The 25,729-nt window shown below is 46.9% G+C and overlaps 1 pseudogene; it reads right to left on the minus strand.

Annotated features, from left to right (window-relative positions):
* Positions 1-5,609: 5,609 nt before the first annotated feature.
* Positions 5,610-7,500, minus strand: LOC146764968 (uncharacterized; annotated as a pseudogene).
* Between the last annotated feature and the right edge of the window lie 18,229 nt (positions 7,501-25,729).

Below are 25,729 nucleotides of genomic sequence, written 5' to 3' on the forward strand. Positions count from 1 at the left end.
TAAAATTCTAATTGGATTATGATCCGTTGTGGCGTAAATTTATAACAATTTCTGGTGCCATGACTCGGATAAGGAACGGTGGGCTTTCGTCTTCCGGGGAGGCGCCCCGCGACATTTCGCGGCCCCGCGACCAACAGCTTACCCCACCTTACCGATGAACCTAAAGTCTAGGATAATGAGCAAAGGAGAGACCGGTAAAATCCCATAAAAATTCTGTGCATAGGAGTCCGGACTAAGACGCAGGATGCGTAAGTAGTGAAATTATTCACAGAGCGAAATTGTTCGCGGCGAAATTGTTCATGGGTTTTCCGTTCGGGCGGGATTGGGTTTCCTGGAATATAATGAATGAGAGGTTCGATATACTGAGCCAAGCAAGTGTGGACTCTTAAGTACTGCATTTTCCATCTCCCGCGAGGGACTGGGCCAGGAACAAGAGGAGCGAGTGTGTGTGTGTGTGGAGATATTCCAGAAGATGGGGGCGAAGGGCAGCAAGCCTTCAACTCCCATGGGAAGGGTACCCACTGTACCTAAGAATACCCCTCTGGCATATATCTTAGATAATTGGAGATATTTCCCTGGAACCCTAGGGAAAGATAAGCAAAAAATGATAGAATATTGTACTAAGATATGGGGAGGGAAGAAGATTTCAAAAAAATGTATTTTGGCCAGTCTATGGGTCAGAAAAAGATTGGGTGAGACAGCAGTTAAACCTCTGGGTAAATAATAAAAAAACTCCTTAACCTGGAGGAGAGAACAAAGGTGTTGTTTTTACTGTGAAAAGAAGGGACATATAAAGAGGAATTGCAGAGGAAGAATCAGGGATGAGGGAACATTGAAAATAGAATAGGGGAGTCAGGGGCTCTATATCTTAGGGGACCGGAGTCATTATAAGCCCTTGATAAAATTAAAAATAGGTCCCCATAAACAAGAGTTCACCTTTTAGTAGACACTGGGGCTGAGAAATCAACTATTAAACAGATACCTGAGGGATGTAAGGTTTCCCCTGAAAAAGTACAAGTAATTGGGGCAAAAGGGGAACCCTTTAAAGTAAGTAAAATCAAAAATGTGGTATTCGAAACTGAAAATAAATTTGGAATGGGTGAACTCTTGCTCGTCCCTGAAGCAGAATTTAACCTGTTAGGACGAGATTTAATTATTGAATTGCAATTAGAAATTAAAGTGAAAAATCAAGAGTTGGCAGTGTCTGCTTATCCTTTGACCGTGGATGATCAAAAACAAATTAACCCAAATGTCTGGTACTCTCCGGACACAATTAGTAGACTGGAAATGCCACCGATTAAAATCCAAATTTCCGAACCCCACATACCTGTGAAGGTAAGGCAATATCCCATATCCTTAGAAGGACGAAGAGGATTGAAGCCAGAAATTGATCGATTATTGGCACAAGGAATCTTAGAGCCCTGTATGTCACCCTTTAACACCCCCATTTTGCCTGTAAAGAAACCTAATGGGAAATATCGGCTCGTACATGATCTAAGGGAAATAAACGAAAGAACTATTACTCGGTTCCCTGTGGTAGCAAACCCATACACATTGCTAAGCAAACTCGGACCCCATAACTCCTGGTATAGTGTGATTGATTTAAAGGATGCTTTTTGGGTCTGTCCATTGGCAGAAGAAGGCCGTAATTATTTTGCCTTTGAATGGGAAGACATAGAGACGGGCCGGAGACAGCAATTAAGATGGACCGTGCTCCCCCAAGGGTTCACTGAGTCCCCTAATCTGTTTGGACAGGCCCTAGAAGAGCTCTTAACAGAATATCAAGTACAAATGGGGAATGTGCTGTTACAATATGTAGATGATATGCTCATAGCGGGGAATAATAGGGAGAATGTAAGAAAAGAAACCATTCGACTCCTAAACTTTCTTGCACAAAAGGGACTACGGGTATCACAGGAAAAGTTACAATTTGCAGAGGAAAAAGTAAAATATCTGGGACATTATCTGTTTAACGGCCAGAAGATACTAGATCCAGAGCGTATTAAAGGAATTCTGGAATTACCTATGTCTGTCACTAAGAGGCAAATTCGGCATGCATTAGGGCTATTTGGGTATTGTAGGCAATGGATAGAGAACTACAGCTTTAAAGTTAAATTCCTATATGAACAACTGCTTAAAGACAAAATACCCAAGTGGACTCTTCAGGATCAAGAGCAGTTTGCTAATCTCAAAAGGGAGCTAAGTCAAGCACCGGTTTTAAGTCTCCCGGATTTAAAACGGCCATTCCATTTATTTGTTAACATACATGAAGGAACGGCATTCGGAGTATTAACTCAGGAATGGGCCGGACAAAAGAAACCGGTGGCATACTTATCAAAGCTGTTAGATCCTGTGAGCAGGGGTTGGCTGAGTTGTTTACAGATCATTGTTGCTGCTGCCCTATTGCTTGAGGAAACAAATTGCATTACTTTTAATAGAGAAGTTGTCTTATATGCGCCTCATAACATCAGGGGAGTGTTACAACAAAAAGCAGAAAAATGGCTTACAGATAGCCGATTATTAAAGTATGAGGGAATACTTATAGAATCCCCTAAATTATCTTTAAAAACTACTGGAGCAGTTAACCCCGCTGAATTTTTGTACTCAGGAAAACGTAATGAACCATTACACAATTGTTTTCAAACAATCGAACAACAAACACGCATTAGGTCAGACTTAGAAGAACTACAATGTAGAGAAGTATTATTCATAGATGGGTCATCACAAATAGTAGAAAGTAAACAATTGTCCAGATATGCCATCGTTAAGTAGGAAAAAGAAAAATTTAAGACAAAAAAATTGACAGAAAGCTTAAGTATAAAGTAGGAATACCATACACCATGGCATCCACAAAGTTCAGGAAAAGTTGAAAAGATGAATGGAGAAATTAAAACTATTTTGACTAAATTAATTATAGAAACCAAATTATCATGTATTAAATGCCTACCCATGGCACTATTAATTCTCAGAACCAGACCCCGAGCAGATGTAGGAATATCAGCATTTGAAATGGTGTACGGAATGTCCTACAGAATTGAAAGCCCACAAACAAATGTTTTAATTAGAGACCGTGTGATTAATGAATATGTTTCACAATTAGCAAAACATCGTAACCAGCTTTGGGAACGTGGACTGATGGTGCAACGACCCCCATTGGACCTAAAAATACACAACGTTAAACCTGGGGATTGGATATTGATTAAAGTGCGGAAGGAAGAAACCCTAAAGCCCAATTGGGAGGGACCTTATCTTGTTTTGTTGACAACAGAAACAGCCGTCCGGACTGCTGAGCGTGGATGGACTCATGCCAGCCGCCTTAAAGGCCCAGTAACGAGACCTCACTGGAAAGTAATCAGTACCCCAGGTGACACCAAGATAACCCTGAAAAGATAACATAATGATAAAGACGTTATTTGATTTTTTTGCTGCATTACCTTTTGGTATAAAGTGTGTATTGCTGTTTATATATGCTATAATTACTTCTTTTTTTTTATTTATTATATATAGAAGCGTACAAAGTGTGTTGAAGGAAATTGCTAAATATATGTAGCCACACCATAGTGAATATAGAAGGTATGCTGATGTAAATAATATATATGTACTCTAAATATATGAATTTGTAGTAATGATATAAACTATAATTGTTATCCATTTGCTTGTTTTAGGTATAAAGTATGCCAGGATAAATGGTGGACACACTGTGAAGGTAGATACCTTCAATATCATTATTACCATTCCAACAAACCAGTCCCCCTTTGTGGTTGAAATCTTGGCTATAAAGTGTAGAGGAGAAGTACTAACTGTGTCTTGCTTTGCCCCATTAGTTCAAGATGCAAAGTGGGAAGCCTATATAAAGAGGCAGAAATCCCGAAACAGCTGTTCTCCTGAAGAATTCCCTTCCTGCCGAGAAGATGATAACCCCCGTGACTCGACGCAACCGAGTCAATGGGCGAGGCAGAAGAGGAACAAACCGTGGAGAAAAGAACCAGAACAATGGGACGCAGAGGCAGCAACGGCCGAACTTCCCCAGGATTGGTAAAAATATACTTAAATTGGCAAAATTGACAGACACCCTTTTTCCTGGTATACCGTTAGTCTTGATATTGATAATAACCCAAGCAGAAAGGGGAAATTCTCATGAACCATTTAAATGGGAATTAATATCTTGGGAAGGAACGAGAACAATAGCCACTTTTAGCAACCCAGGTCCACCTGAATTCCTAGTAAAACTTTGTGATTTAGTACCAATACATTGTGAAAAAGGACCTCCATTTTATATATGCCCGGCCTCTGGACCGTCTTACTGTAATTATCCCAGACATTATTATTGTAGTTATTAGGGATGTGAAACAATAGCCTCGGGCTAGTCAGTAAAGGCTCCTGATAAATATATAAAAGCAACCTAGACTCCTAATGAATGTATACAGGAGTAGTCCAGGATACTATGTCTGAACTCCGGAAAAGGTTAAATCAACGTAAAAAAGATCGTGAGGCGGGCAGGTCATGGTATGGAAATTGGTTTAATGTTTCACCTTGGCTAACCACTTTGTTGTCTGCCTTAGCAGGACCACTGATTATATTGATGCTGGGACTTATATTTATGCCTTGTATATTGCGCTGTATTTTACACGATGTTAAACAACGATTTAACATAGCTCAACTACTTATTTTAACTACGAAGTCGGGGGCAAAATAGAAAAGTGCATCTATTGATGAGGATGAAGATTGTTGTGAATGTGTTGTGCCACGTAGGGGCTACGCCTATTGTAATTGTGAAGTATTACCTTGTGAGTGCTATGATAAATGTTGGGATTGTAGAAAAAGGTTTATTTGCAGTGCCGAAAGTGAAAGCAATGTCTAATAAACAATAATGGGATAAAACAAGAAAATGGGGAAATTTGTGGAAAACCACAGACTGAGGTATTGTTTATTAAGATATATATATAAAGGTTAGGAAACGGACTCCTGAGAAACCACAGACGGCGGATAGGAAACGGAGTGTGAGAAAATACAGACTGCTTACAGACTAAGGTATTGTTTAGGAAATGAGGATACGCAAATAGCCTGCGGACACAACATTTGCAAGATAAAGAAAAATCACAAACACTTAACACCTGGGGACTGACGATACAAGATAAAGATAACCACAATTACGGCTTACGTAAACAGAAGGAAACTGCAAACAAAGGAGCCTGTCAGGACTTCATGGAAAGAACGGAATAAAAAGAAGACTGTTTAGACGAATCGGGACGGCAGAGAGGGAGCAGAGACTTCCCGGCCGTCCAGTGCTGTTTTTGCTCATATCCTACTTGCTGTAATTAATTAAATTCTAATTGGATTATGATCCGTTGTGGCGTAAATTTATAACATTGATATATTTTATTTTGATGATTTAAAAAACCAAAATAAATTAAACATAAATAAACAAATGGAGAATGTGAGACCAGGACCTGCTAGCCAAGAGGTTATGGGAGTGCAGCTCATTTGATGTGCCAGTGTGTCACCACATCCTTTCCTCGCTGGGCATCTCCTCTTATTCTTTTGCCATAGTTTCTTTGTGTCATTTGTGCTGCTCTTTGCTACTTGGTATTACAATGGGACCACCATTGACAGGTTTGGGGGACAATGGACCCAAAAGATGCTGTACAGCCAAAAGTGCCGGCTCCAGGGGCACAAGGGCGCCGTTGTGCTGCGGGGGACCGCGATGCCCTGAGCGGGGCCGATGCTGCGCCGCGCCTTGGGCACCCCTGCCCGGCCCCAGCCCGCTGCCATTGCCCGGCCCGGGACGCTGCGCGGCCGCGCTCACTCCCCGCTCGTTCCCCTCGCAGCTCCGGCTGCCGCCCTGCCGGGCCTGGCCTCAGCCCCGCCCGGCCGCCCCGCGACTTCTCCCGCTGGCCCCGCTCACTCAGCAGCCGCGCCCGCTCCGAGACGCGATCCCGGCACACTCGCCTGATGGCCCCCTGCAAGCCAAGGCCAGCGCCGGGCTGAGCTCGCCGCCCGCCGCCCGCCGGCTCCCGCCGCCCTCCGTCTGTTGCCGGGGCGCCGGCGGCGAGCCGGGTCCCGCAGCAAACGCTGCCGCAGCCGCCGCTGCCCAGCAGGGCCCTCCCGGCAGAGCTGCTCCAGGGGAGGCTTCTCTGCCCCTGCGGGCGGCACCGCGCTCCCGCTGTTCTGCCCCGGCAGCCCGAGCGCCCGGCGCGCTGCTGCTTGCCGAGCCGCCCCGGGCTGCGGCGGCTCGGGGCCGGCGGCCGAGCTGCCGAGCGGCGGAGCTCGGGGCGGGGAAGCGCCTGGGGGAGCTCCCGGCGACGGGGCGGGAGCCGGGCGGCAGCGGGGCGGCTCCAGGCGGAGCTGCGGCAGGGGCTTCCTTCGGGGTTGGGGCCGGGCCAGAGGCCGCGCCGGGCAGAGCCACGGGACGCTGCTGCCCCGCCACGAACAGAGTGAGGAACTCTTCCAGAGGCTCCTGCGGAGGCGCCACAGCCACTCTGGAGAGAGCCTGGCGGAGGCGAGACCCTCGCGGGCCGGGCATGGCCGGGCAGGGGCCGAGCCACGCACGGGTGCCTTGCGGGACTCGGCGTGAGCCGGGCTGGGAAAGGCGGAACACGGACGGCACGGGACGAGATGGCACGGGAGTAGGGGACAGAGAGCGAGCAGAAAGTTGAGCGCAAGTCCGATCGAACGAGAGAACTGCTGCTGCTGCTGCTGCTGCTGCTGCTGCTGCTGCTGCTGAGGTGCCGGAGCTGGCGGCCGTTCGTCCATTGCCTCTGCAAACCCAACGGAGGAGCTGCTGCGGACCCCGTGAATGAATGAAAGAAACAAACAAATAAAAACCCAAAGTAATTCCTATCAGAGAAGTAACCAATCAAGGAAGCAATAAAGAAGAGTGTTGGCTTGTGGCTTCTTTCTTTGGGTGAGACGAAGCATTTCATGGGGAAGAATTGCCTCTTCTGACAGTTTTGTGAGAGTGGAGCATTTAATTTTCAAGTAGAAAAGGGAAATCACGTCAGTAATTCCATGTCTTTTCATCCTCTGTTGAGACAGTTGCAGGCTGCCAAAAGACATGGTCTGCAATATGGAACTTGGTGCCACGTTTCTTTTTCTGTCAGAGGATGAAGAGGGGAAGTATCCCAGAATCACGGAGCCGTGGCATGCTTTGGCTTGGAAGGGACCTGAAAAATCACATGGTTGCCATCCTGCTGCTGTGGCGGGGGACCCCTCGCACTAGACTGGCTTGTCTAGAGTTCCATCCAGCCTGGCCATGAACACTGTCAGGGATGGGACATCTACACCTTCTCTGGGCAACCTGTTCCAGGAGAGTCTTTTTCTGAATCCCTCATCTAAAGCGACTCTCTTTCCATTTGGATCCATCCTCTCTTGTCCTGTCCTTGCCTGCCTTTGTACAAAGTCCCTGCCCAGCCTTTCTAGTAGGTTACCCTCAGGTACTGGAAGGCCACAGTTGGGACAAGCCTAAGTCTAAGTCTCTTTTCCAGGCTGAAGAAGCTGAGCTGCGTCAGCTGTGTCAGCCTTTCCTTGCAGGAGAGGTGCTGCAGCCCTTGCACATCTCGCTGTCCCTCCTCAGCAGCGGCTGCAGCGTGTCCACGTCCTTGCTGTCCGTGCTGGGAAGAGCCGGACGCGGCCCTGCAGGTGCAGTGTCAGGGCGGGGAGGAGACACGGCCCTGCCTGTGGCTCCAGGAGCAGCACATGGCGAGTGGCTGCCCGCCCTGCAGAGAGCTGGGCCCTTGTGCCTGCCCTTCTCCCCAGGGCGCCTTTCCCTGCTGCTCGCTTCTCCCATGGCTCGGGGAAATGCACCCTGTGCCCCCCTCGGTGCCGCCCCTCGCCGCTGCCCCCGGGGCTGCCCGGCGCCATCTTGAGGGCCCCAGGCCTCGGCCTCACCGTGCTCACCCAAAGGCCGTGAAAAGCAGACAAAGACACACACCCAGAAAGTGCCCTGTGCTACCCAGGTCAATCTTTTGTCTACAGCATGAGCTTGCTTTCAGAGTCTGCATAAGATTGTAAAATCACCAGGAGAAACGAGCATGAACAAGTTCTGCTATGGCAGTATCTCAAGGCTTTGAGGGAGAGGGTTGTGAGGGCCTATTAACTCACAGGGATGCACAGAAAGTGTTGAAATGGAAAAAATAGTCAAAACCATTTAGAACTGGGAAGGAAAATCTGAGACACTGGCAGCTAGCACCTCAGAAACACGTGGCTTTTGCTCCTATCATCTGAGAGCTTCCTGAGCAGGAGCAATTCTTTGAATTGCATCAGCGTGGCCATGGCAGGAAAGGGAAGCGAGCAGATGGATTTAGTTTCTCCTGCCACCCCCTGAAATCCCAGTTCTCATTTGTGTGCGCTGCAGATTCTGCATCAGGGGCCTGTGGCCCTGAGTGGGTGGCCGCCGCCTAAAATTTGGAACGGCGCAGGATGTCTCCCAGACCAAGCCTGCCACCAACTCAAATGTCTACTGCCCTGACAGTCCCAAGTGCTCCCTGCAAACTGAAATCAGCAACCTGGGGTGGCGATCTTTGTTTCACAGAGCAAATGGCCGCTGTTTGTGTTCAGGGGCCTGTGGCCCTAAGTGGGCAGCCACCTCCAAAAAATCCAAACAGCGCAGGATGTGTCCCAGGCCCCCCAACTTGCCACCACCTCGAACTTGCTCTGCCCTGACAGTCCCAAGCTCACCTGGCAACCTGACACCAGGAACCTGGGGTTGCGAGCTTTGTTTTCCAGGGAAAAGGGCCGGCGTTCTTGGTCAGGGGCCTGTCCAGGGCCCTGAGTGGGCTGCCGCCTCCAAAAAATCCGACCGGCACAGGACGTGCCCCAGAGCCAACGTTCCACCACGTCAAACTTGCTGCACCTTCCCCTGGCCTTGCTCACTCCTGTGCACCTGCTACTGAGAGAAAGTGACTGTGAAGCCTGGGTCACCTATTTTCACCCGGGAGAACTGCTCCAAATACACAGGAATCTCCAATATGCAGGAATCTCCCAGTATGCAGGAATCTGTGTCACCAGTGAGCAAGAAGACACTATCTAGACAGCACTGCAAACCAGAGGAAACCTGATTCTAGGCAGCTTCCTTGCAACTGTCTCCCTTATAATTGATATTTTATTGTTTCCTTTGCAGGCTTGCGCTTATCAATGACACTTTGCTGTACGAAACAGCTGGAAGACTTCTACCTCCTTTGCCAAATTCTGGGGCAAACTGCGGTGATAAATGAGCCCTGAAACAACATGATTGATAGTTCTGTAGCCTCAAGGTGCACTGCAGATCCTTTTGTACAAATCAAATCCTGCTTAAGTCTCCTTAAATTTCTCAGGGTGACCTCTCTTCTTCCCTCTCTCAATTCTTGTTATTAATCACTGAAAGTCTACCTTGCTTTTTAAAATGTTATTTTAATTAAGGGTCATATATTTCCATTTATTTTCCCTTCAAGTAACATTGGGCCTCAACCACTGTCAGCTCAAAGGGGACAGTGTATGTCTGGTCAAAGAAAACACTGCTTGTAAAGACAAGAAGGCTGCTGGGCTCTTGGCAAGTGCATGCGCAGAGACACTGATCCATGTGCTGATGAGCTGCTCTCACTGCTCCTTCATTTGCAGAAGCTGCCAGTTAAAATCACAGCTGGAAACAAATTAAATCTGACTTTCTGACTTGCCAGAATGCACTATCTTTGGTACCTCTGATGCCTTTTTGGCATCTAAGACACCTTTTTGGGCTACCTGAAAACAGAAGCCAGACAAAATTAAGGCAATAAAAAAGCATTTCTATTTATTGAACGGCCTTCAGGTACATTTAGGGCAGATGAAGCCCCGCCAGGGCTGCACCCAAAAATGGACCACGGCTCACAGGTTTTCACACTTTTAGAAGTTTGGGCCATTTGCATATTGAGGGTTCATCTTCCAATTCCAGCTTCAGGTAATGAAATCATTTACCCCAAGTTTGCTCCCCCCAGCTCACTTTTGTTTCCATCTCTGGGGTCCTGCAGCAGTGAGGTGTCCTTGACTGCCAGGCCTGGAGAGGAATTGCTGTGTCTGCCCAAAATGGGAAAGCAGCAGCTCACACTGTGTGTGGAGTTTGGAGTTATACACTAAAGAACTGCAGGGTTAGAAATCGATGGAAAATATAAAATCTGAAATGCTAAGGCATCACCTGTGGTAAGGGAAGGTAACAATGGTACTGCAGAGAGCACCTGCCCAGCTGGGGCTTTACCTGCTGTTAGCAGGGAGTTCACAGCTGGAGCCCTAAATCTGCTCTAAGGCTACTTTGATGCTGCCATTCATTTCCAGGCACTTTGGGAGGACAGCTGAGTGACAAAAGCTTCAGGTTTCCCATCTGAGTGGTGACTCTCTTGTCTGGGCTAAGCAGTACATTAAGTTGCCTTGGAATCTCCATGTGGGAAGTGCCATATAGTGCAAAGTATTTCTATTGGTGCACTAGAATAAAGATTTATTAGCAAAAGCCAAGAAATCTCTGCAGCAGGACAAAGCCTCCTAAGTTAGCCTTGTAGCACCACACTGGGGCTGAGAAGTCCTTCAGACTCTCACAAGTGGGAGTTATCCTGGTGATGGGAAGAGCAGTGTTCAGTGAGAGGAACCCAGTCGGTTCTGCTTTCAGAGACTCTTCACTGAGCCCAGCCACAGCATGGATGTCCATGAAGGCAATGGGTGCCCTGAGTTACGTTAGTTTTTAGGAAGATTCACTGCATAAAAACGTTGTGAAGCATTCCAATGATGCCTCGGGTTTTAACTTTTCTATTTTTCACACTCTGGGTTGCTTTAGTGTGTGCGTCTGGGTTTAGTATTGGGGGATGTTGAGCCCTCTGTACAGAGCAGAGAGACAAAACAATTCCTTCTCTAGCTGGGGACCAAGGACAAATCATCCAAATCTCAGGCCCAAGGGCACAAACAACGTGGGTTGAAGAGAGAAAAACAAGCAGGATGGGACTTCATGGGCTAAAGCTAGAATTGAACAATTAACTCCAATATGCAAATGGAGCAGAAGTGATCAAAGTGAGAGACCCCGTGAGCAGTTGTGCATTTTGTGACCATTTTGGGTTCACCTGGGCTGTAGACATGGCTGGAGTCTTGTACTGCTCAGGGTGTATCCATTGAGGCCTTTTCATAAATCCCTACTTTATTCATTAACTCAGTCTAGCCTCTGTTCTAGGGCAGCCTTTACAAGGCATCAGTTTGGTCAGAATTACATACTCAAACCACTAAAATTCTAGTTTTTCACCCTGTGTCAATTCACCTATTACACTACTCAAACCCTTTTGGCTTGTAATTCCTCATACAGTGTTGGCAGCCTCTCCCAGAAAGTAAAATCGAAGCCACAGGTGCTTTTGACTTCTTGCCTGGGTCTCTGAGCCCCCTGCCAGGGACTCGAGACATCCAGGGCAGCCAGAGGGATGTCCTGGACTCCAACAGTAAGATACTTTGGATCCTAAGTTATATTATTTCTTCCCTAGCTGTGAAATGAATGGTACCTTTAACCCAATGCTGTATATACCTACTAGTAGTATCTTTTTGTCTTTTTTCCTGAGTAGTATTAGTTTGTTTTAAGACTTATGTCTGTTAGTTTTGTGTCTATTAAAGAAAGAATTCATTCTCTAACTGACTGAGTCAGCTATTCTTAAAAAACTTGTGAACCAGAGTGGGTTTTGGGGTGCTGGCCACCTCAATAAACTTCCTGCCTGCTGCCAGAGACCTGGGCAAGGGGCAGGGTCTTATCTAAACCCCCACATCCATTTGTAAAAGTGAGTCCCTGCTGGCCCCAGCTCACCAGGCAGCTGGTACCGCTCTGCCCCGCTGGCACCTGCAAGGGCAGCAAAACGCACAGCATCACTGCCTCAGCCTGGCCAGAAGGCATTTCTCACACCAGTGGCTTTATTGGGGTGCAGGTATTTTGCAGCAGTTCCAATGCCTATCTCCTCCCCCCTGGGCAGAGCATCTCACAATGGGTCATTATGAGTCACGAGGTGTGTCCTTTATCACCTGCTCCTGGACAGTGTTATCTCTGAGTCGTGGGGCAAGGCATTGATGGGGCTATTAACAGCAGATAAGGAAAACTGCCCCAAGGCAACTCCTACTCAGATGGTAAACAGGAAAACGTTTTGTTTTTTTTTTAATCTTGGACAATGGCCAATAGAAGAGGGCAAGGAAAAAGTTTTGAAAGAATCTTGGAAAACACTGCATGAAAGGTATATTTTCTATACCTTAAAGAATTCTCTTTAAACAGCCCTGGTTTCCCTAGCTCTTTTCCCAGCCAGAGCAGGAAGTGCTGCAGGGCCCAGCATCCTCTTATGTCCTACCTCCATGCCTACAGCACTTCTGTCAGCAGGCTGGCACTGAGCTGTGTCTGCCAGTCCTGCTCTGAGCTGCTGATGGTGGGAGCAGTGTGTGCTTGGTAGGGAAGAGGCTGTGATCCAGGGTTTCCTCTGGAGAGCAGCAGGAATGAGACCTGCAGCCAGACTGGGGCTTCTCTCTGTTGTTACCATCTCTGCACTGGACACGCTGTGATCAGCACCGCACCGACCGCTTCTTGGGGCCGCTTTAGTGAATCGTGTGGCTGTGTGACAGCAAGAGTTGAGTGTGTGCCCCGTGTGTCTAAGCAGAAATAGGGAGCAAGATAAAACCAACCTGAGCGCCTCATTTTGGGGAAGCCTTTAATAGAGGTGCTGAAGGGAATGTCTTTCTCCCAAAAAGCCAGGGAATCTCAGGAAAACGGGAAACTGGACAGGACAAATGCAGATCTGAACCAATGTGGTTAATCAAACATTCTCCCCTTATTCAAGATAAGATAGTATTTTATATAAGCTTCTACACAGTTTACAGTTACAAAGACACTCTGATTGGCACACTAACATTGTTTACCTTTTCCTTAAGGTGTCTAAACTTTTCACACTGCAGCTCTACTCTAATTCATGCTCTGATAGCTGATTACTTTGTAGGTACCTTAACATAATTTCTAACTGTGCCACTACTGAATTCTCACTGCATCAAAGGCTTCGAGGCCCCATCAAGGCCGCTTGTCAGGCCTAGTCTGACTGGGTTGCTCAAACCTCATAATTCATGTCCTCTTTCTCTCAAAAATGCTGCAACACTCCCAAAGCCATTTAGCTACAGAATTGGAGGAAGACTTGCTGAATACTCAGGTGAGAAAATAGGAATGAAATCGAGAACATATTGAGCTGCAGCACCTCCTTGTATGACAGGCCGTTTTAGGTAAGAAAGGTGTATGTTCAACCATTGCCAGGTCAGAAACGCTGCTTTTCCGGAGCAAAACTAATTGGAATCATCTTTGCAGAAACGGCCTCTGTCTTCTGCATTTATCCATCCTGTGATGACCAAGAAGCAGAGGACTGACCAAGAGCCCAGCAGTATCCAGCCAGCAGCTGCTGGCCATTCTTCTTCCTTGGACCTGCCTTCCACATCCTGCTCAACTTTGAACCTAGCTCCAAGTGTCAGCTCCATTTCCACCTCCACCCATCAGCCAGAAGAGAAAAATAAAATTCGGACTCTGTCTGGAATCCCAGCGCCTGTCAGGGTGCAGGGGAAGACTCCCAGCTCCAAAGGTGAGAAAACAGACTTAGACAGGGGGAAAGAATCCCATCCTTTGGATTTCGATAAAATGCTTGCCATGAGCAAAGCCAACGAGATGAACAGAGAGTGCAGGACCCATACAGAAAAGGAGTCACACAGTCCAAGTGCAAAGGGTATGAAACTGATGGACCACTTTTAGATATGCTTCCATTTCATTTTTTACTGGATATTGGTATGGTTTTTTAGTCATATCTAGCCTCCCATCCACTGGCATCTCCAAGTCGTCCCCACCTTCATCCCCAAGCCTGTCTTGGTGTCAGGGAATGTCCCAAACCCAAAGATGCAGCCCTTTGCACTTGGCCTTGCTGAATCTGATGAGGTTCCAAAGGCCCCACTTCTTGGTCCTTCCAGATGGCATCCCATGCCTCTGGTTTTGGCAAACTTGTTGAGGGTGCACCTAATCCATTCTAGAGGATGCATTTGCTGAGGGTGCACTTAGTGTCATTCTAGAACATAGCTGAATGCTTGAGCTTACAAACTGGGGAAATCATATAAAAGCAAAATGCATAAAAATATTTTTTCGTAAAAACTTCCCATCCAGCATCACTCCTTTACCAGCTTTTAATGACTGTTTCTTTTTAATGCTTTACATTTGGATTCTTGGAGATCTGTAAATGACCATCAAATAGAGGCTCAAAAAGCCTTGGTACATCCTTTTGTATCAGCTTCCTTGCCTTCTCCAAACCTCCAGTTTGAACTATTTGTTTCTGGTTTTCCCTCTCTTTAGGAGAAAAAGCAGAGGTCAGAGGAGCCCAGCAAAGCAATTCAGGTCCTGTGCCTGAGAAGAAGAGGATGATGTCTGTGAGACTTGCAGACATTGACTGGAGCGGTTGCGCTGCTGTTTACGGCCGACCCTACAGGGACAGGGTGATTAATTTACTTGCTCTGAGGGATTACAAGGAGCCAGAGTTACTTGCTCAGCTGCAGAGAGATGGAGTCAGGCAAAAGGACAAGGATTCCCTTGGAAAAATCCTTCAGGAGGTGAGATTGTGGAGCTTGTGCCACAACTTATTCCATCATGCTATTCTGCCGTTCATAATTTTACTACTTCCTCACCTGTTTAAATTAGAGACTTTTCCAATACTCCTTTGAGTTAAGTTCCACTGGGATGTCTTTCTCATAGGCTTTCATAAAATGCACACCCATTGAAAGATGCAGTAAATCCTTCCTTCCTTCTTAAATATTCCCCATCCACATAGGCTTTTGCTGAATAATGCAAGCATTAATATACCGAATAGGACTATTTCCTCTTTAGCTAGGAAAAAGCATCTTGGAACCTAGTCAAAGGACTCCAATTCAACATGGATACACTTTCAGTTGATCCTACAGTGACTTTAAGGAACTGATTCCCTGAACCTGTGAGGTTTGTTGCAGTGTTTGCCCAGGGCAGTGGCAGGGATTTTTCACCCTGAAGACATTCACAATATAATGAGAGCCACGTTTTGCCATCCCAACTCAAGTAGCCCATGTAGGTTTCTGTAGTTTGCATATATAGGTGTAATGAACATTTGTTTTCCAAAATGTCTGCCTGTAAGTTGCTGACCTGAATGCAAAGGATAATTCCTTCAGGCTGAAGGAACATCTGTTTCAAACCCTTCAGACTGATTTGCCTGGCTACAGCAAAACTGAGAGAGCAAATTTGAAGTTAATACTTTCTAGGTAAGTTCAGTCCTTTGGGGAAGGAAAAGAGCCTTTTCAAAAGAAAGCCCTGGGAAATGAAGCCTAGGTTCTTAGAATATGCTGAGGCAGCAGGGACGTGCCAGGATCCTGGCCCTGCACAGGACACCAGGTGCCCAAGAGTGCTGTCCAAACACTTCCTGAAGCCTTGCTGCAGGGACCACTGGGCTGGGGAGCATGTTGCAGTGCTCAAGCACCCTCTGGGGCTTGAATGTTTTCCTGATATCCTGCCTAAAGCTCCCTCAACTCAGCTTCATGCTGGTTCCTTGAGTCCTGGCACTGAAGGTCTGCAAGGAAAGGACTATGACAGTTGATATTTTGGCCTTGTAACTTGAAATATTGGACCATCCTTACAGAAAAGCAGCTCCATCTCAGAACCCCACCAGCAGCAGCCAAGCAACATCTCCAGGGCCTTCTGAGAGAGATGCTCCAGCAAGACCTGCTCAGGTATTTTGTGCATTTTTAACATTCTGTACTCTGTATTAGGTTTCAGCAGACTTGCTGGTGGTATAAAAGCTGTGATGTGAATGTGCCGGACCAGTCCTAAGCATGGTTTGCCTCAGACATTCCAAGTGCTGTGACAAGAAGGCTGTGATGAGAAGAGAGGATCCACCAGGGGTGGAACAGCACTGTCGTGAGCCAAACTTCTGCTCTGCCTGAACACTTGAGCTCAGTCCCCACCCTCAACTCATTCCCTGGAGAAGGCCTCAAAGGGCTGGCTCTGCAGGGAAAATCTCCTGTACATAAGAGGCTGCAGCAGGGTGGGGCAGATGGGGCCCTCTCGCTCTCTTGTCCCTCTGTCTCTCTGTCACTCTCATTGCTGACTCCAGCTCTGCACTATCCATGTGGCTGCACCAACACAGGAGCTACAGAATGGTGATATTTCCTCAGTCCCTCCTCTGCCTCTGTTTCTCTCCTCCCTCACTCTGCCTGGGCACACATGGCTGTCCTGTTCTACTCCATCCTCAGGTTGGAAGTTTGCTGGGGGTGTGGAGAGCTTCTGGCTCTGTGTTGTGGCTTGTGAGTCAGCAGCTGTGAGAAGGTCCTTGGGAGGAGCTGAGAGATGATTGAAGGGCACTGAGCAACAGCGAGGGCTTGCTGGTAACCACTTGTGACACTCTTGTACAAATTCAATGGCTTGTTAGCCAGCAGCTTTTGAGTCTGCACAGCAGGTAGCCTGCTGGATTTAAGACAGCTGCTCCTAAAAGCACAAGAGTTCCTTGACATGTGGCTGCTGTCTTTGTTCATCCTGATGAGAATTCACAACCAACCGTCACACCCTGTACTCCTGAATTCTAAGAGTGAAGCACTAATCTCATTTTTAACACATAAAACTCTAAAACAGCCAGTGCCTCATCAGTAAATCATGTGGATGTTTGACAGCAAAAGCTGAGTATTTTCCTGGTGTGTGCAAGCAGAAATTGGGACCCAGATAAAACTTACTGGATCTCCCCTTTGGGGAGGTTTTGCTGGAACTGCTGAAGGGAGTGGCTGCTTCCCAAAGCCTTTTATCAGTAGACTTGGAGAAAGACTGGCTAAGTCCTAAGATGAGAAACTAGGAATGCAATAGAACAGATATTTACCTGGAGGTCCTCCATGTTTGACAGCTGTTTTAATTTAAAGAACATGTGTTTTCAGCCTTTGCCAGTTCACAAATCCTGCTTTTTTTAGAATGGGAGCAAAACCTGACCTGAGTCAGAGATTAATGAACTGTTTTGTTATTGTTGTAGAAACAGCTTTGGGCTTCTGGCTTGACCAGTCCTGTGATGAGCAAGATGCAGAGGATTGAGCAGTAGCTCAGTTACCTCCAGCCAGCACCTGGTGGCCACTCTTCTTCCTGGGTGCTGGCTGTGACATCCCATTCTACTTCCTACCTGTCTGCAAATGTCGGCTCCATTTCCCCTGCACCCTTTAGGTTCAAGAAAGACACAAATTTCTGAGTTCTACCATGACAGCACTCATGTGCTGAAGACTACCATGTCAAAAAAGATGTGAAGAGAATTCAGGAGGCTGAAGCAGTAGTGTCCCTTGGATCTCCGTGAAGGTATCAATGTGCAGCTTTTCCTAACTCCAGTGTGGATAACAATGGAGTAAAGATTTGATGATTAAGCCTCTGCATGAATTGAGGTGCAAGAAAGACCATATTCCAGAGTCAATAGTACAGACATTCTTTAATAGTAAATGTCAGCTAAGGAGGTAGAAAGCTAAAGGAGGAGATGGGCCAGGTGGGGAGAAGTGCTGAGATGAACACCGAGGTGGGTCAGGCCCGGATGGGCCCTCCCTTCCTGCAGTGCAGCTGCAGAGGCTCAGCTGCAGCAGTGCTGCTGCATCCCCTCATCGTATTTGCAGTGCAGGAGGGGAGGGAGAAATGGGTGTGGGTGTGTGTGGTATAAAACACTGGGAATTGCTCCCAGCTTGTCTCAGAGCAGTGATGTTGGCAAGGGCAGGCAGGCTCCTGCAGCTCTGGGGCTCTGGGGCAGCTGTGGCCTTTGGAGCAGGCAGGGCCCTGGGCCCCGCTGGGTACAGCCAGGGATGCTCTGGGGAAGGCTGAGGGCAAGCCTGGCCCTGCAGGGCAGCAGTGCAGTGAGGCCTGTGCTCGGGCTCTTGCTAGCAAATGTCACTGGGCAGAGGCCAGTAGTCGAAGCTGCTGCTTCTCGGGAACCTCTCATAATGCTGAAAGGCATCTGGAGTTTTATTTTCAAACTTATCCTGCACACCAGTCAGGCGCATCTGGCCTGGGATGCATAACTGGCATATGTTGTTGTCTGTCCTTGTACTGAATTTAAACTTGTTAAAAATTAATTCCTTGTAAATATTTATCTCAGGATGGTTTGAAGTGTTTATTCCCATGTGGAATGAGTTTTTGTCATTGCAAAGAGAACCAGATCTCCAGGCCCAGAGGAGCAGAAGCTTTGGGGTAACAGTGTTGGCATATGGCATCGATTATTCTCATTGCCACTTCATCTTGGGTTTGTATCATGAGCTTGATAAACCTCACACCTGTTGATTTGAGCGAGAAGGGATTGAAGAGTGGCTTCAAGCGTTAATGAGTTTTGCCCTCTTTAGGAGCTGCTGTGCTTTGGGTTGTTGTTGTTGTTGTGGTTTCAGACTTGTCTAGAGTTTGTTCTTAGGTGTGTAATACAACAGCCTCAGTTTGCCAATTTCCCAGAAAGATGGTGGCTCACAGAGAAAAATACCTCCAAACTCAAACTGAGAGTAATTTTATTTTTTTACATGAATAAAACCAGACTGGCCTGGCTTGGTAGCCTCTGAGTCTGCCTCAAGGCTATTTGAAAGAAAAGGTCATGAAATTTTAAACTCTGCAGAAATGTTGACATGCCCTAATTTTCTTTTGATTTCTCCATCCTAGGGTAGCTCCAGCTACTCTGAGATGAAGAGCAGATGCCAGCACCTCCACAAAAAGCTGTCCCACATTCAGCAATGAGTATCTGAATTTGGCAAGCAGCAAGTGGAGTCCTGGCACCAGTCGTCTGCTTCAGCAAGGAAACATCTGTGAACTCAGGCTGTTTTATTTTAAAAGAAGATTAAGTTCTTAGGATTCTTCAAGTTAGGATTGAGTAGATGATTATTTGTTAAAAACATAGGATTAGTTAGTCTAAGATTACAGAATTTAATACTGAACTTCAGCAATAAAGAAGTTGCATTCTTGTTAATGCCTTCTCTTACTGCCACTTCTCTCCAAAGAAGTATTTTTTCCCATACTGGTTGGGGGATGGGCCAATTAAATCCACTTTCTAAAAAAACCACTAATTTTACCCTAAACCAACCATTTTTGGCACCCAATGTGAGGCCCAAGAAAGAAGAAAAACCTGCAATGATTGCACTTCGTGCTTACTCTGTAGTGGCACAAAGCCGTCAGTAACCATGTAACTTGAAGTGGTAATGTCTCTCGGGGTGGGGGCCTTCACGTGTTTCTAGTCCCAAGGCCTTTTTGAAGTTGTAATACCTTTCTAGTCACTAGAATTATTTTCTTTTCTAAAAATAGCTCCACTATTGTTCTAATACATAGCTTTTACAGTAGAGGTGCATAGGTTTCAATAGCTATTGTGCTAGGCACAGTAATAATAATTTATAGGGAGTTTACAAAAGTACTGAAGTTCAAGATATATTTGATTTATAGTTTCTCCATCCTACCTGATGTCCCAATTCCAGTAGCATGTCTTGGGAGTTTATTAGAAATTACACCCAGTTTATTAGAGGAAAAAAAAGGGATGAAGCTTTCCAGCCTTTCCTTTTCTTCTTCTCCTTTGGATATGTTACGTCCCTTTTTGAAAATGTTCAGTTTCCCCTGAATGTTAAAGAGACCACTTTCCTCATATCTAATCTGGAAAAGTTCCTCTATATAGTCCACAGCTTCTCTAGACTGAGGGCTAAAATGTCCAGAGGGGCTGATGAGTCCCCCAACCCAGAAGTAGACCCAAGCGGGAAGAATTCTGAGTAGTGTAGAAAATAAGAGAGAATAAGTCAAACCCTGAAAGAATTTTCTAATCCCCCCAGCCTAGAAATTTTCATATGAACAAATTCAGAATGCAGATGAGGTGGGGAAATATCTAGAGAGAGCTACCATGATGACTTTAATGAGAAAAAGATCATTGCAATAAGCTAGGCCCTAGCCTTTGCTTATCGCAGACTTCTAAATACTGTAGAACAGCAGACAGAAGCAGGGGGCAAGGAGATAAATCAGCAGCTACCCCAGTAACTCAAGCTGCAGTCAACAGCCCAGCTACTCAGGTTATAGCTAAACCAAACAGTGAACCTAAGTCAGCAGTTAAAAAGATAATAATCCTGAACCCAATCAATACAAGACTAAATGTGAAAAACATGCTCTACTTTACAGCCGGGAGCTAAAATCTGTCCTAAAACTTATCACAAAAACTACCACTAAATAAATCTTCTTTCTAAAAACAACCCTTCAAAAGTTCTCTTCCAAATTTACCCTAAATCAAGACAACTTGTCTTGATCTACTGTTTTCTGCCTTTTTTCCCCTGACATTTCTTCGCCCATTAATTCCTCTCAGTGGCTGTTTCTCTTCAGTAGTTGATGAGCTTCTCTTCTTTTTTCCTGCAATCCCCTACTTAAAAATATAGGTGCCAAAGCAGTGGCCCAAGAAGCCCCTGCCTGTGCATCTGCTGAACAAAAAGTCTGTGCTCAACTTGAATAATCTCATTAGAACCCCAACGGAAGAAGCAGTTGTATATCTCCATAAATCCTTGCATGTCATGTAAGGTTTTTAACTCCAGCTGCAAATCAACTTTCTGTGGCCAAATATGCATGTCAGAAATCACCCAGCCTAAATATTTCCAGGGAGCAGAGCGCTGTACTCTCTCCGGAGCAACACACAAGTTGTTACTCAGCAACTGCGCAAGAATGAAAGACTCCTGCTGAGCAGTGAACGAGCTTTCTTGTGCTAACAGAATATCATCCATGTAGTGATATATCACCGTGTCAGGAAAAGCAGCTCCAACAGGTAACAGAGCAGCATCCACAAAAGGTTGACACAGCACAGGACTGTTGCGCATTCCCTGAGGAAGGGTCGTCCACTCATATCTGCTTGCTGGTGCTTCATGATTTAAAGAGGGTAAGGTAAATGAAAATCTTTTGGTATCCTTTAGATGAAGGCCAATTGTAAAGAAACAGACTTTTCAATCAATTATAAGGAGATTCCAACCCTCAGGCAGCATAGCTGGATTTGGGAGACCTGGCTGTAAGGTCCCCATTGCTTCCATCTGGGCATTGACTGCACGTAAATCATGCAGCAGAAGAAATTTTCCTGATTTTTTCTCAATAACAAATATTGGAGTATCCCAGGGGCTAGTAGAAGGTTTAATGTGACCTTGCTCTAACTGTTCAGTAACAAGGGAATGAGCTTGTTCTAGGATTTCTCTCTTTAGCGGCCACTGCTGGATCCACACTGGATCATCAGATTTCCAGGTTAGGCAGGTCGGGAAAGCCCAAGTAGTGACTGCTACTAAAAACGATCTTTTGTCACAAGGCGAGCCCCTAATTGCATGAGAATGTCATGGCCAACTAATGCTTGAACATTGTGTGGTAATGACATAACAGTAACAAATTGTACACAAGTGGGACCATCCAGCGATAAAGGAATTTTGTCCTTGCTCTTACAAACTGAAGCTGAATCTCCTACTCCCTCTACACCAGAGAGCATTGGGAGCAGAGGCCAGCTGGCAGGCCAACAGTCCTTGCTGGCAATGGTGGTGTCAGCTCCTGTATCCAGCAGTGCAGATAGCTGTAGCCTCTGTTGGCCATTTTCCAAAAGAACAGGAGCTTGTGGCCGTTCCTCCATCAGCAAACATAATAAAGCAATACCTCCTGTAGGTCCACAACCCTCTGGTCCCCTCTGCCATTGCATAATGGAAGAGGCAGCTTCTGTCAGCTGCAGCGTAGGTACAAGCTGAGCAATTTTGCCGCCATCAGGAATAATCAGAGGTAGATAAAATATCACAGCAACAATAAGGATTTCACCTGTAAAATCAGGATCGATTACTCCAGGTAGTACAAAAAGTACTTTCAAACCTGCTGAAGAACGACCCAAAACAAGTGCACCACAAGGTTTTTCTTTATGCATCACTGGTCCTTGGATCCTGGTAGGGATCTTTACAGGCTTTCTATCAATTAACATAATGTCTATTGTGGTTGCCAGGTCCAGGCTGAGGCTTTCACTTGCTGCTGGCCGGAGGCAGCTGGCTGGCTGTAGCTGTTTGGGACCTGCCACACAGGAGCCACTGTTGGGGTCTTTGTGCCGCAGCTCTTCATGCTCCTCATCGTGTTTCCCGATTGTCTGCAGGCTTCAGTGGAGTGGGAGTTCATGGAACATTTGTTACACCACACTGTCCCTTCTCTGCAGTTACAAAGAAAATGTCCTATTTTCCTACACCTGGAGCACTTTGGACAAGGTTGTTGTTGCTTAGAATTATTTATAGGTTGCAATGGAATCCAAGAAGAAAAGGCTTGCATTTGGGCTTGCACCAAATCTTTCCCTACATCCCTAAGTGCCTCAACTAACATTGCCTGTGGACCTGCAAGAACTCTCGACATTCTCTCTAGCATTTCCTCTACTGATGCTTCAATGCTCATTGTATTAAGAACACTTCTGGTAGAAGCATTACAATGTTCTAAAATACACTGTCGTAATAGATTTCCTTTCATAAAGTCTTGTACACAGCCTTGGTTAATAGCTTCAGTTACCCTATCAACAAAGGAGGCAAAAGATTCCTCTCTGCCTTGCTTTATGGACATATAGGATGGAGACACTGGTGTTGTTCTAACCTTGAGGAATGCTTCTTTAGCTAACTGCACAGCAGCTATTAATTTCTCAGCCCCTACTTGTGCCTGCATCTCAGTTGTGGCAAACTGTCCTGTACCCATCAACTGTTCAACTGCCACCCCTTCTAAAGGAACATTTTGCTGTTGTAGAATTCCAGCAAAACGATCAGTCAGTTGAAGCCAGTGAGCTTGCCACATCATCAGCTGAGACTGCATCATAATCATTCTCATAATACCCTTAATGTCTTCTGGAAGAAGCAAAACTGAGCCCCTATGTAACCAAGCATTTGCTTTGCAGGCTCCCCGTGTAACCCACAGTCATTAACTGTTGCTCTTAATTGTGAAAGCAAATTCCAATCTACAGGATGATAATTAGCTGTCATCCCTCCTGCTGGATTTGGTGTACACACAACAGAGAAAGCCTGAAAATCTGTGTCAGTAATAGCAGAACACATGTCATAATCCTTATTACTTATTGCTTTCTTTTGGATACTTAACCAATCCATTCTGTGTATTATTGGTAATTCTTTAAAAGTTTGTTGTTTAGAAAGAGCACCAGTAGGTATCATTAGAGCTCCTTTATGGTGGTTCTGAGCAATTTCATTCTGCAGCTGCTCTGCCTCGCTGTCTGGGAGTCTCTCATTCCCTGTTGCTAATTGTTCACTCCCGGGGAGGGGATCTGTGGGCAACTGAGTAGAACTAGAGGCAGGATTAATAGCAGGAAAAGCAGTAGGTTGTTTCTAATTTAGTTTGCTCCTTATCTCAATAATATTCCCTACTGGAGGAGTGGGATTGTAGTCTACCCCTAAGGAATGCATTCCTGCTTTATTAACTCTTTCCAAGGTTGCAGTAGTGAGAGCAGCAACTTTCTTTTCTGCCTGATAGCTCTGCAAACAATTTATGACTGAACACCAAGCCTTCATTAACTTCCGGGCAGCCTAATCATCATCAATCACCTTAAACCAAAGAATGTTCCCTAATTCAAGCCTCTCTTTCTCATCAAAGAGATCCCCTGAGGCTTTAAACAAGCCTTGATCTTGGCCATAGGTGTATAATGCCAGTGGATCTTTATCAAGATCTATATCAGCTCATTCACGTTTCTTTAAGAAAATAGTTAACAATTGAAGAGCTACTTTGCTTTCCATTATAATCTATCCTTTTTTAGTGCAGCCTTTTGTACCTTCTAAGCACTGTAGCTCCTCCTGGACAGCGAGTTTTGCAGACTCAGGCATGAGAGCAACTCCTTATGCCAGCATTGGTCTTCTTTTAGCCTGCCAAACGCTGCTTTTCGGCGCTGTACTGGTCTCACCATCCTCGTGACAGAGCCACCAGGCAGAGACCAGGTCCCTGGGGCAGAGACCAAGTCCCTGAGTTCAGGTGCCAGTATGATGTGGGCAGTGGGGAAACAAGCACACAATAAATATGATTGATAGCAAGCTAGCCTTTAATCAAAACGTCACTTATCTTATATAGGTATTTTACAAGCAAAATCAGCAGTAAGCCCTCATTGGTTAATTTACACAGGTCTTTGTTTTCTTTATCCTACTTGATGTTACAGCTGTAGCTAAGATTTTCAAGCCAAGTTCTCATCTCTAAGTCATGTCTTCCAAGGACAGTTCATCTTTGTTGAGCATATCTTCAAGGCTATGCCTGTCCTTATTGTCTCATTCCCAGACCTTGTACAACAATGCAGCTCCCCAGGCCTAGACACAGAGCTGGGTTTCCAAGCTCTGTTCCCAGGACAGACATAGCCTGATTCTGGGGTCTCAAACAGAGGTTTTTAGGAACAGATATTCTATAGAATCATGGCCTTGTTCCAACAATTGTTCTCCAACAACCCAGCTGCAACCACACTTGATTTCCAGGTCAAAACACTTGGCGTTGCTGGCCTGGGCTTCCCCATAAGGCACATGGGGGCTTTGGAGACCCCATAAGGTGCACGAGAGGCTCGGGTCCCTTGTGAGACACACAGGGATATTTTAGAATCCCTCTGAGGCATGGAGGGCAATGGGGTCCACTTGAAGGCATGCATGATATTTGGAATCCTATGTGAGGCATGCAGGGGGGTTGGGATCTCTGCCAAGGTGTGCAGGGCGCTGGGGGTCTCTGCTGAGCACAGGACGGGGTTTTGGGGCCTCATTTCAGGTGTGGAGAGGGCTGTGGACTCTCCTAAGCGTGCCGGTGCTTTGCGTCCCTCCTGCTGCAGGCAGTGGGGCTGGAGTCTCTTGTGAGGCTCGCAGGGGACGGAGCCCTCCGGGGTTCCCTGCCGGGCCCGTCCGGCTCGGGGCTGCCGCGGCCCAGGGGCAGCCGCCGTGCCGGGACGGCTGTGGCGAGGGGCCGAGGCGGAGCTGCCCCGCCGGGTCGCGCTGCACGGGCACGGCACGGGCGGTGCTGAGCACCGGGCAGGCGGCACCCCGAGCCCAGGGGCCACAGCCGCAGCCCTGCCTCCATCGGGGCCGGGCACAGACAGCCCCGCAGGCAGAGCGGCGGCACCGGCACCGCTCAGCGCCCGAGGGGACGGAACCGATGCCAGAGGAGCCCGGGGGGCCCTGAGCGGGGCCCTGGCGCTGCCCGCCCGGCTCTCCCGGGCCTGTGGCCATCCCGGGCACCAAGGGCTCGCTCTGTGCCGCGCTCTCCCTGCCCAACGGGGCTCCGGGTCAGCACCTGGCTCCTGCCACTGCCTTGAGAACGCTGAGGGGCATTCGGGGACAGAACTGAACTTGCCAGGGAGACAATTCCTAAGGAACTTGCTTAGGCCTTTTACAGACATGTTTAGGGTCTCTTCAAGTTGAGAAACAACTTAAAATCCCAGACTAAATCATGTGGTTCAACGTGTGGTGATTCCTTGAAGATGCTTTGTAACTCCCTGTGGTGCCGGGCCACGTCCCAGCGAGCACCAAGGCCCAGGAGCTCTGATGCATGCAGCAGGGCTGGCACCAGGGAAGAGAGTCAACATCCCTACAGCTGCCCGCTCTGCCTGCAGTGGTGTCACACAACAGTAACGTTCCAGCAAGGACAGGCATTTTTACATCCTCAGGACAATGTGCTCTTGTGGTCCTGGTGGTGTGTTGTATTGTGCTATTGAGTTTGTTCCATTTGTTCAGTGGCTTAGTCCTGTACCGCCTTGTAAGTGGTCCTGCCCTCCCTTGC

The sequence above is a fragment of the Lonchura striata genome, chromosome 30 (genome assembly GCF_050655825.1).
Source record: "Lonchura striata isolate lonStrDom1 chromosome 30, ASM5065582v1, whole genome shotgun sequence".
Classification (NCBI taxonomy): domain Eukaryota; kingdom Metazoa; phylum Chordata; class Aves; order Passeriformes; family Estrildidae; genus Lonchura; species Lonchura striata.